Source organism: Lactuca serriola, chromosome 6 (assembly GCF_051521515.1).
Source record: "Lactuca serriola cultivar US96UC23 chromosome 6, Lser_US96UC23_V15, whole genome shotgun sequence".
NCBI lineage: Eukaryota > Viridiplantae > Streptophyta > Magnoliopsida > Asterales > Asteraceae > Lactuca > Lactuca serriola.
Genome location: NC_136413.1, coordinates 132,213,361 through 132,224,805, shown reverse-complemented (window position 1 = coordinate 132,224,805; position 11,445 = coordinate 132,213,361).

Sequence of the window (11,445 nt, the reverse complement as noted above, 5' to 3'; positions counted from 1 at the left end):
GCCTAGTTCCCCAAGTGTGACACCTCAAATGGTTCACACAACACCAAATACACTTAGAATAACTTGAGAGAAATTAGACACTTCATGAAATCGGCTAGCCCTCACCATTCCTTTATAGCTCGTTTTTTTGGGAAGAATAAGATACTTATATAGTGTGTCACACTTAATTAGTTCCAAATTAATTCTTGATCAATACTAATTAAATAATCTTATTAATATATTAGAACTTATAATATATTAATAAACCTTAAGTGTTATTTCTCTAATTTTAGTCTATCCAAATGCATGATGTCATGCAACCCAAATGGACCATGCCAATCGGGTCAAGTACATACCAAATATAGTTATGGACTTAGACACTAATCCAACAAGAAGATGGTAGACCATTCTATGGACAATTAGAGGAGATCCTAGATTCGCATTATTTATATGGTAACTCAATTTTACTCTTTCGTGGTAAATGGTTCAATGTGTCATTACGTAATGGATGTTTAAAGACTATAAATAATATGGTTGTTATAGATACCAGTCATGGATGGTATGTCAATAAAAGAAGGTATGATGATCAATAATACATCTTATCCACACAAGATAAACAAGTGTTTTATCTCAAAGATCATACTCAAAACAATAAACGGAGATTTGTGGAAGAGGTTCATCATCAAAACTTTAGGATCATCCAAGTATCAATGTTGTTAATGAGATAGATGTCGTGAACAAAACTCGATCAACTGATTTTACCTTGTTTGTAAACTTAAGCACCTTGCCTATGCAGATGACTTTAGGTGAAGTTGGTAAATCAAGTGTGGTTGCTATGAGGAATGTTGCTCCTACTATAAATAATCACGATTTCATTAATGTCACAACTAGCATTTTTGCTAGGAAACTCTATTCTCGTGTAATCATTCAACTAGTGTAAAACATATACTCTAAGTAAATATCACGCAGTGCTCATTTAAATTCACCTATCATGTTCAACAAAGAGTTTGAAAACCCTAAGAATCCCGATTTAAGTCCATATTGGACTAGGATTTCCTTATTGGGCCTAATGGACCAATGAGGTTCCAATTTAACTATTTTGGGCTTAGGACCCTTAAATGGGCACTAATTGGACCCACTTCCGTGAAACTTAGCATTTTGGGCCATTTTGGGTCCAAAATAAATTGGTTTATCCTTAATGGGCCTTATTAGGCCATTAATGAATTAATTAGCCGTAATGGGCCATAAACACCCTTTCTTCTTTCGAAATGGGCCGTGAACACACCTAAAGGCCCAATGGGCCGAAAGCCTCTTTCTATGGGCCTCATAAACTCGAACCAAATCAAAAAGAGGCCAAAGCCCCTCCATTCTTTCCCTTTCTCGGCCCATTAGATATGTACATTCATATACATGTAAAAAAAGGAAAATAAGAGAATTACCATGCATTGACACATGATAATTACATGGTGGTTCTCCAAGCTAATTACCCATTAAGCAAATACAAAGCTTATACTCCTAAGTATCCATCACATCTTCTCTTTCCCCCTTCTTCTTCTACTCACGGCCGAGAGGCAAACCACACTCACACACACACACACACACTCTTTCAAATCCTCTCCAAACACTCTCAAAGATCATCCTCCTTTCTCCAAGGATCTCAAAATTTTGCTTGAGTTTTAAGGATCTTCATCAAGCATTTTCAATCTTAGGTAAGTTGTTATCAAACACAAACATCTCCTTTTATTTTAACATGAAAAAATTCCTTGTTACATAGCTTTATTCCATGGTCAGACTCTTGGAAACTTCTTAAGCTCGAAATCTACTCAAGGAGCTTGCTAGAGTCAAAAATCACATCAACTTCTTCCATTTCTTCTTCAAAACCGAAACATCGAAGCAAAGGTGAGTTCTTACCCCCTTGTTTTTGGTTTTCATATTAGTTTTGGGGGAGAATACAAGTAAAATGTGTAGATCTATGTGTTATATGCATGTCGTGTGTGATTTCTTAGTCTATTTTGTAAAAAATATGTTAGATCTTAGCATGTCTCAACATCTTAAGCAACATTAAGTAAAAAACCCATGAACTAAGACACCTTATACATCATATTATCAAGTTAAAAGTGTTTATATGTTTAAGATACAAAAATTTAAAGCAAAAACGTTGTTAAGGGTCAAAATTGTCAAGAAAACAAAAGATAAGGGCAAAAAGTGACATTTACGGTTTTTAAAGGACCAAACAGGTTCTACTTGCATATAAAGGGATTTTTATGATAAACATGCTTTCCAAAGGGCCAAAAACGTAAGTTTTAGCTTAATCGGCTGAATATTTGGGCCTCACGGTTTTGGGCCCAAATTTGCAAAAAAATGGAAGTTTTGGGATTAAAAATGTTATTTGACCAAAGTTTGAGTCATAAATGTAAATAAACCATATTTAGGGGAAAAATAACATATATTTCTAAATTGGACCAAAAATGTAACTTTTATAAAAATTGGGTCAAAAGTGTCATTTTTACAAACAAGAGTCTGAAAGTGTAATATTCTACGAAACTGGGCCATAAATATCAAAATATAATTTTTTGGACTAGATCCGTAAATTTCTAAACATTTGGGGCGAAATTACAAATTTTTATAAATTATGGACTAAAGTGTTAATTTTTACAAAACTTTGGGCCTTAATTCAAAATTTTAGGCTTCTTGGCCAAGAACGTCGTTTATACAAAAAGGGGACTTTTATATTTAATTCGGTAAACATCGAGCTAAAGCAAACCACACAATAATAACGAATTGACGAAATACATCGATAGCAATTTTATTGGACCTAATATTCACATTACATGGCCAATGGGCCTTAAGGGCCCATTCAAGTATATATTGAGCCCAATATTTTCCATGACCTGTTTATTGGGCCTTGCGACCCATTTACAAGTTAATTTGGGCCTGAGCTATAGGTTACATGTTTGTTGGGCCTTGGTGGTCCACTTACATGCCTATTGGGTCTAAATTACCTTCTTACATGTCATTGGACCTTTGTGGTCCATTTACATGCTAGTTGGGCTTGGACTGAAATTCACGTGCTTAGTAGATTGTAACTATACCTTTACATAATTCTTGAAGTTCGTATACTTATATATATATATATATATATATATATATATATATATATATACATTTGGATTTGAAAACATACAACATTCACGTAAACATTAAACATGGTATGAAAAGTTGAGAATCTAGTGAGACATGTCGGTTGACACCTCTGAGTGTACAATTGTAGTCTATAGTTATAACCAGAGTTTCCTGGAGGGAGAGCGGGAGTTTGTGTATAGATCTATATGGGGTGACCCCCCACGCCTTAGCTGTTGGCTACAACTAGACTAGGCCAGTCTAGGGTGACAAAACCTTCAGCAAATACAGGCGTTTGGAAAATGCCAAGACAGCCAACCTAGTCATTATCATGCATGGTTATAACAACTCATATAAAGATCCAATACCAATTTAACATTTCGAAGATTAACCCTTCGATTTTGTCAATACGAAACAACTTAATTAATGATACAAGAACCTTGACATTATTATAAATCAGGAAATATCGGATTTTCTGGGTAAAGACTATTATTCAATTATCACTTACTTACAATACAAAGAAATTTAAACTGAAATCATATATGTTACTGCTATGAAATTCACACATGAATTTATACTTGATTTTCACATCATTTTCAGACATTTTACAGAAAATATCGGATTTTCTGGGTTTTTACAAAAGATGCAAAGACTTTTATTCAAACATACTTATGAACTCACCAACATTATATATGTTGACCATTTTTCAAAATAACTTGTATTCTCAGGTAATCGTTAAGCAGGAAGATTTTCCAGTGTGTATGGATTTATTTTGTGTCACATCACCTATCTTACTATTAATACTTTGAATTTATGTAATCTTTAACAATGTACTTGATGTGAACAATGCTGGTTGTAATATGTAATGTTAGTGATGAATGTGTTATGTTTCATGTATATCCATTGTGATGATAATTCAATTGTTAGTCACAGGAGCCCCCAGACGTTTCCACCGTCTGGGTCGGGGGTGTGACAGGTTGGTATCAAAGCAATGTTTATAGTGAACTAGCATATCTAACCATACATGATATGCAACTATAAACACAATGGGACTAAATAACTGTGAACAAAACAAAAATTTCATACTTATATGCGCATATTAGGATAATAACCTAACAATATTTAATAAAAGCTTTTGGAGGATATTGAACATTATAATTAAACATGGGCAGTTATGTAGTCCTATTAGGGATAAATATAGCCTGATCAACTATATTTATTCAGAATATGACCAACTTGTGTTTGGGAGTAATCATAGCGGGAAATGAATCCAAAAGCCTACCTCACTCTCCAACAACTCTAGGGAAACCAAACCTAAATAATTAAAATATACTATAGGAATAATCAAAACATGACTTATTCATACGCCCTCATGCAGTCACCATGGACGACGCTCAGCAAGGAGTCCATTTTTATCAATCCCTAGTGGCACATGGGATGCTTGAGGAGAATCCCGAGGAGGAACAAGGAGGAGCCCCTACCATTGGGCCCGACGAGTACACTAATACAGACTATGAGTTTGATAGGACTGACGAAGACATGGAGGAGGATGGGGACAAAAATGAAGCCCCCGTCGAACCACCTACCAATGAGGCACACCAGGACCACCCTGGTCCACTAGGGAACCCCGTTGATGAGGATCGGTCTCTGGAAGCGGAGGTTGCCACACTTCGACAACAACTATTTGCTATGGAGGCACGAGCCATGCAAACTGAGTAGGAAAAAGATGAGGTCATCGGAGAGATGACCGAGATGGATCAGTTATTAGCATAACATTTTGGGATATGATTTCACCACCACCATTAGGCACTTCTCAGTATGATCAGGACCAGTAGTATCTCTTAATACTATTAGGTTTCCCTTATGTGTACTATGCTATGTACTATCGACTCTATGTTTAAGTGATCACACTGCTCATAGGGTTGTAATGCTGCCAGATTTTATATTTCCCTATGTACTGTATGCCTTCTGGCAAATGTTCATGTATCAAAACAATTAGTATTAATGAAAATGCTTTATGTTTTATCATGATGTTGTCATCTGCTATGTGTTTTACTTCCCTATTTTATGTTAATGTATGAAATTACTTAAATACACACTCGATACACCTAGCCTAGGGGATTCCAAACTCGCAAAACAATAGTCACTCAACATCTTTCCGTTCCATGACAGAAAGATGCCTCAAAGGCCCAACCGTGGAAACAACGCAACACCAAACCCGCCGAAAATAATCTCGGTTGCATTCCAGGCAACATTGTCTGTTGCGGTCACTACAACACTTGCGCAGATTCGCAATGGAAACAATAGAGAAGGCAACCGACAGGGAAACGGAAGCACAAATCAAGGAACAATCCATGGAGCCACACGAACATGCACCTACAAGGACTTCACCAATGCCAAACCTCGAACCTTTAATGGGACAGGAGGCGTAATAGCCCTGAAGCGATGGATCGAGAAAGTATAATCCGTTTTTGAAATCTGTGGGTGTCCAGATGAGTGTAAGGTCATGTTCGCAACCTGCAAATTCATTGATCAAGCCATCTCCTAGTGGAATGGGCATGTAGAGGCCATGACACTCCCGGTAGCGAACGCGATGCTCTGGGAAGAGCTTAAGGAAATGATGTTGGCAGAATACTGTCTTGGAGGTGAAATTCAGAAGATGGAACAAGAGTTGTGGAACCTCACAGTTCAAAACTCCAATATAACCGCATACATATCTAGGTTTAGTGAGCTATCTCTTTTGTGTCCCGGAATGATCACCTTAGAAGGGAAAAAGATTGATAGGTTTATCTAGGGATTGACTGCACCTATCTAAGGGAATGTTATTGCAGCAAAACCCTGAGATGTTTGATAGAGCCAAGAGACTGGACAAGAAATTGTATGATCATGGAAATAAGAAGCGTGCCAAAACAGTGGAAGCGGAGGTTAAGAAGGAAGACGAGAGCAAGAAAGGGATAAACAACAAGAGAAATGGAAAACATAACTCAGAATCATCTAAGAAGCAACAAACTGTGACTGTCCATGCTGTAACTCAAGCTACCACCACACCCCATGCTCCAGCCTCATCCACGCCAAATGCTCCAAAGCAGTATTCAGGAAATCTCGCCAAGTGTAACAAATGCAACTTCCACCATCATGGGGAATACAGAGAGATGATTTGCGCAAGGTTCAACCAGAAACGCCATACAACAAAGTATTGCAGGACTCAGCTTCAACAAAACCAGATGCCAAAAAACAACAACAACAACAACACCAACAACAACAACAATAACAACAACACCAATGTTGGGGCCAATTATACCTGTTACGTATGTGGGAAAACCGGGAATTTCAGGAGAAATTTCCCCAACGCAAACAATCAAGGGGCAGGAGCAGCAGGGAGAGTGTTGACAATGGGTTAGGGTGAAGCAGTGTAGGACCCAGCTGTTGTCATCGGTACGTTCCTACTTAACAACTCGTATGCATGCATCTTATTTGATAGTGGGGCGGAGCGAAGTTTCGTTAGTAATAAATTCAAATACTTTCTAAATCAACAACCCTAGAAGCTCAACGAATCCTTCACGGTGGAAATGGATAATGGGAACACTGAAACAACCAAAGATATCTATATAGGATGTACGTTAACACTAAACAACCACTTTTTCCAAATAAATTTGATGCCAGTAAATATTAGGAGTTTTGATGTCATCATCGGCATGGATTGGTTAAGCCCCCATCATGCCGATATTATGTGTCACGAGAAGGTCATTCACTTTCATCTTTCTAATCACGAAACCCTAATAATCTACGGAGATAAACCCGGTGCAAACCTTTACCTTATCTCGTGTATCAAGGAACAAAAGTGTCTACAAAAGAAGAACTACGCATTCCTTGCTCATGTGGTGGATAAAACCAAAGAGGAAGCGAACATTCAAAACATCCCAGTGGCATGTGACTTCCCGGATGTGTTTCCAGAAGAGCTTCCAGGAATACCCCCAGAACGACAAATCGAATTCTGAATCGACCTAGTGCCTAGAGCCACTTCAATAGCCAAATCACCCTATAGGTTGGCTCCCGCTGAAATGCATGAATTGTCAAGCCAACTAAGTGAACTCTTGAATAAAGGATTCATAAGACCAAGCTTCTCTCCATGGGGAGCTCCGATTCTTTTCGTTAAAAAGAAAGACGAATCCTTCAGGATGTGCATTGATTATAGGGAACTAAATAAGCTCACCATCAAAAACCGGTATCCACTTCCACGAATCGATGATCTATTTGACCAGCTTCAAGGGGCTAGTTACTTTTCAAAGATAGATCTAAGATCCAGTTATCATCAACTCAAGGTCCGAGATGAGGACATTCCTAAGTCTGCTTTCCAAACCCGTTACGGTTATTACGAATTCGTCGTGATGCCCTTCGGTCTAACAAATGCCCCCACTGCATTTATGGACCTCATGAATCGAGTCTTCCGCCCATTCCTTGACAAATTCCTGATCGTTTTCATCGATGATATCCTCATATACTCTCGAAGCAAAGAAGAGCATAGTCAACATCTCCAACAGATCTTGAAGACCCTTCGAGCTGAAAAGTTGTATACGAAACTCTCCAAGTGTGAGTTCTGGCTCCGCAGTGTAAACTTTCCAAGCCATGTAGTTAGTTAGGAAGGAATACACATGGATCTTTCAAAGATCAAAGCAATCAAAAACTGGGAAATTCCAACAACGCCAACATAAATTCGCCAATTTTTGGGTCTTGTGGGCTACTACCGAAGATTCATTCAGAACTTTTCTAAGATAGCCAAACCCCTCACCACATTGACACAGAAAGGCGTACCTTTCAACTGGACTGAGAAGCAAGAGATCGCCTTCCAAACCTTGAAGCAAGCCCTCTGTAGTGCTCCATTGTTATCCTTGCCGAAGGGAATTAAAGACTTCATAATTTACTATGATGCTTCGAATCATGGTTTAGGTTGTGTCCTTATGCAACGCGGGAAGGTAATTGCATATGCATCTAGAAAATTGAAAACACATGAAGTAAATTATACTACTCAACATCTCGAATTGGGGGAGGTGGTCTTCTCCTTGAAAATTTGGAGGCACTACCTATATGGTACCAAGTGCACCATCTTTACAGACCACAAGAGCCTCCGGCACATTCTAAATCAAAAGGAACTAAACATGAGGCAGTGGAGATGGGTTGAGCTGTTAAATGATTATGAGTGTGAGATCAAATATCATCCAGGCAAGGCTAATGTGGTAGTTGATGCCCTGATCCAAAAGGAGTATTCAAGTTGTCGTGTGAAAACTCTATCAATCACCATCCAATCTCATCTAGCCTCACAGATCAAGGAAGACCAATTGGAACCATTGAAGCCAGAGAATGTCGCTAGTGACTCACTACGTGGAATGGAGAAGGTGCTCGAAGTTAAAGACGATGGAACTCACTACTTCATGAATAGAATCTGGGTTCCCAAATTTAAGGGATTCAAAGAAGTAGTCATGCATGAAGCCCACAAGATGCAATATTCTATTCATCCGGCGTCAGATAAGGTGTATTTGGATATCAAGCAACAATATTGGTGGCCTAATATGAAGGCAGAGATAGCCACTTTCGTGGGCAAGTGTTTTACTTGTGCCAAAGTGAAAGTGGAATACCAAAAGCCCTCGGGACTACTGCAACAACCAGTGATACCCAAGTGGAAATAGGAGAGGATTACCATGGACTTTGTGACAAAATTGCCAAAGATAGCAGACGGATTGGATGCTATTTGGGTAATCGTGGATAGATTAACAAAATCCGCTCATTTCCTACCAATAAAAGAATCTTACAAGATGGAAAAGCTGACCCAAATCTACATCAAGGAGGTTGTGAGACTCCATGGAGTGCCAGTATCTATTATCTCAGATCGATATAGCAGATTCACTTCAAGTTTCTGGCAATATCTTCAGAAGGCAATGGGAACACAGCTAGATATGAGCACTGCCTACCACCCACAGACGGATGGTCAGAGTGAGCGCACCATCCAGACACTCGAGGATATGCTCCGATTCTTAAAACATCACCATGTGACCCAGTTACATCATGTATCAGGAATCTCAGTATAGAAACTTAACAGAGTTAGATAGTGGACTTTACCTGAAGTAGAGTCAAACTTATTGACTTTAACATCCTTAGGTAAATTTGGCAACTTCGCAACCAATGCCCCTTTCTTTGGCAATATAAACATATGGACCCTTTGATAATGGTACACGGGACTATCACAGACTTAGCTTTTCTCTTTACCATTTTGGTCAACCCAGTTGACTATGGTCGATCCCTTTCCACTGGGAAGAGAGAGCTTTACTAGATATCCAATGTTATCATTGTCAATGTCCATAAAGTTTTAGGAAGTTGATCTTATCAAATAGATAAGATCATTAAGGGTCTTGTCATAGTCTGTTTCATAGGTGTCCCAAAGGAACTCACTATGTGACTTAGAAAGTGATTGAACCACCAACTTTCTCAAGACTTTGACACCCAACTCTCCCGGCTTGTCAATATGTGACTACATCTCCAAGATGTGATCACACCTAGACCTTGCCTTGCCAATAGGGCCTGAGTGACCTTAAACTTTTCAAGAACTTGTGGGTTAGGAAGAATAATTTGAAAAGGTGAAAGAAGTATGATTTCCGAGGAACATCATCTTCATTTAGGAAAGCTTGTTTCAAGAGATTTGGGAAGATCATAACTGTCTAAACCAGACATCTCTTGGGAGATATTCAAGATAGTTGATCTTAAGTCCTTAATATGACACCCAATATGAAATATTAAGGCTAGGACCCAACAAACTATTTTATAACTTAGAAGAGGCATGCCGTAATCCAAGCTATAAAATATTTGAAGGTAGGTGAATGACGATTCACCAATTTCCACCAAGATAAACGAAATGTATTATTAGGTTTTAATTGGTTTTGAAACTCCTAGATCTTTTTGAGATTCATTGAACTGTTCAATGGCATGTTTCAATCTCGAGTGTGCCCTTCAGGTTTTGTGACTGGGATGCCGAGGATCACAAAACAAGGTGTGAAGTAACCATGCAAATTACTTGGTACCCTTAATTTTTTACCCCTCAATCGATGTGCCGGTTAACCACACACGCTCCATCGATACTATAATAAACATTAAGTTACCCTTTGCCTACCTTGTTAAATACGAGTTAGTGTGTCGGTTAACCATACACGCTCCACTAACCGACTTAAACAAAGTGCAAAGTGTAATTTTATGGATTAGCACCTTATTCACATTTTCCTAAGTAACTAAGATTGGGTATTTATAAAAGGTTTAGTTACTTAGTATTTATCATTAATAATTTTAATGAAGGGATAATTATAGTCTTGTCAAACTCGTTCGGCTAACGACCCTCCACCAGTCAAGCAAGCGGTGGGTGAGAGTGGACACCCATTAAGTTGCCATTTTATAGGCAACAACCTTATACCCACCTTATAGACCGGCTTCGTGAATGAGGCGTACTAGCGGTAAGACTGACTTTACTCTTATATATATATATATATATATATATATATATATATATATTATTAACTTATAATATTATAAAGTATAAGGGTTGAATTTTAACTTTTAAAATTCTAAGGGCTAACTTGGAATTAAAGTATTCATAAGAGAAAACTTTACAAATTCCAAAACTTGAGGGCAAGTTTTGAAACTATTCAAAACTAATTAATTTCATAACTTATGTGTTTAAAGTAGTTTTAATCCAAAAACTCTTCAAGTTCCATAACTTGAGGACAAGTTATGGAAGACTTTAAACTAATAAAAGAATTAACTTTTCTTTATCTTATAACTTATGGAATTAATTAAGGTTACACTTTTTTTTTTATTTAATGAAGAGACTCTTGGTCCTCCATAACTTGAGGACAAATTATGGAGTCATAACACCATTTAATTAGAACTAGAGTCTTCATTTTGTAACCATTGCCAACTTTTATGAGTTTTATGAAACTTAAATGTGACTTTTCATATAACTTGAGGACAAGTTACAAAAACACATTTTAGAATCAACTCTTAGATTAATTTGGATTGAAAACAACTATTTCACTCAACTTTCTATTAATCTAAGCAACTCATAAGAACAAGATAATTCAAATCAAACTTTTTCATGTAATTAGTCTAAACCTTAAACTAATACAAAACATGAATCTATTGAGAATTATCTTTGGAATTGGATTAGCATGAACATTACCACATCAAAAACAAGTTTATAAGTCCAAAAACATCTTAGGGTAATGTTCCTAGTCCAATTCCAGCCAAAAAAGTCGAATTTATGCTGTCTGGGGGTCCAACTCGTCGAGTGCACGAACCAAATCGGCG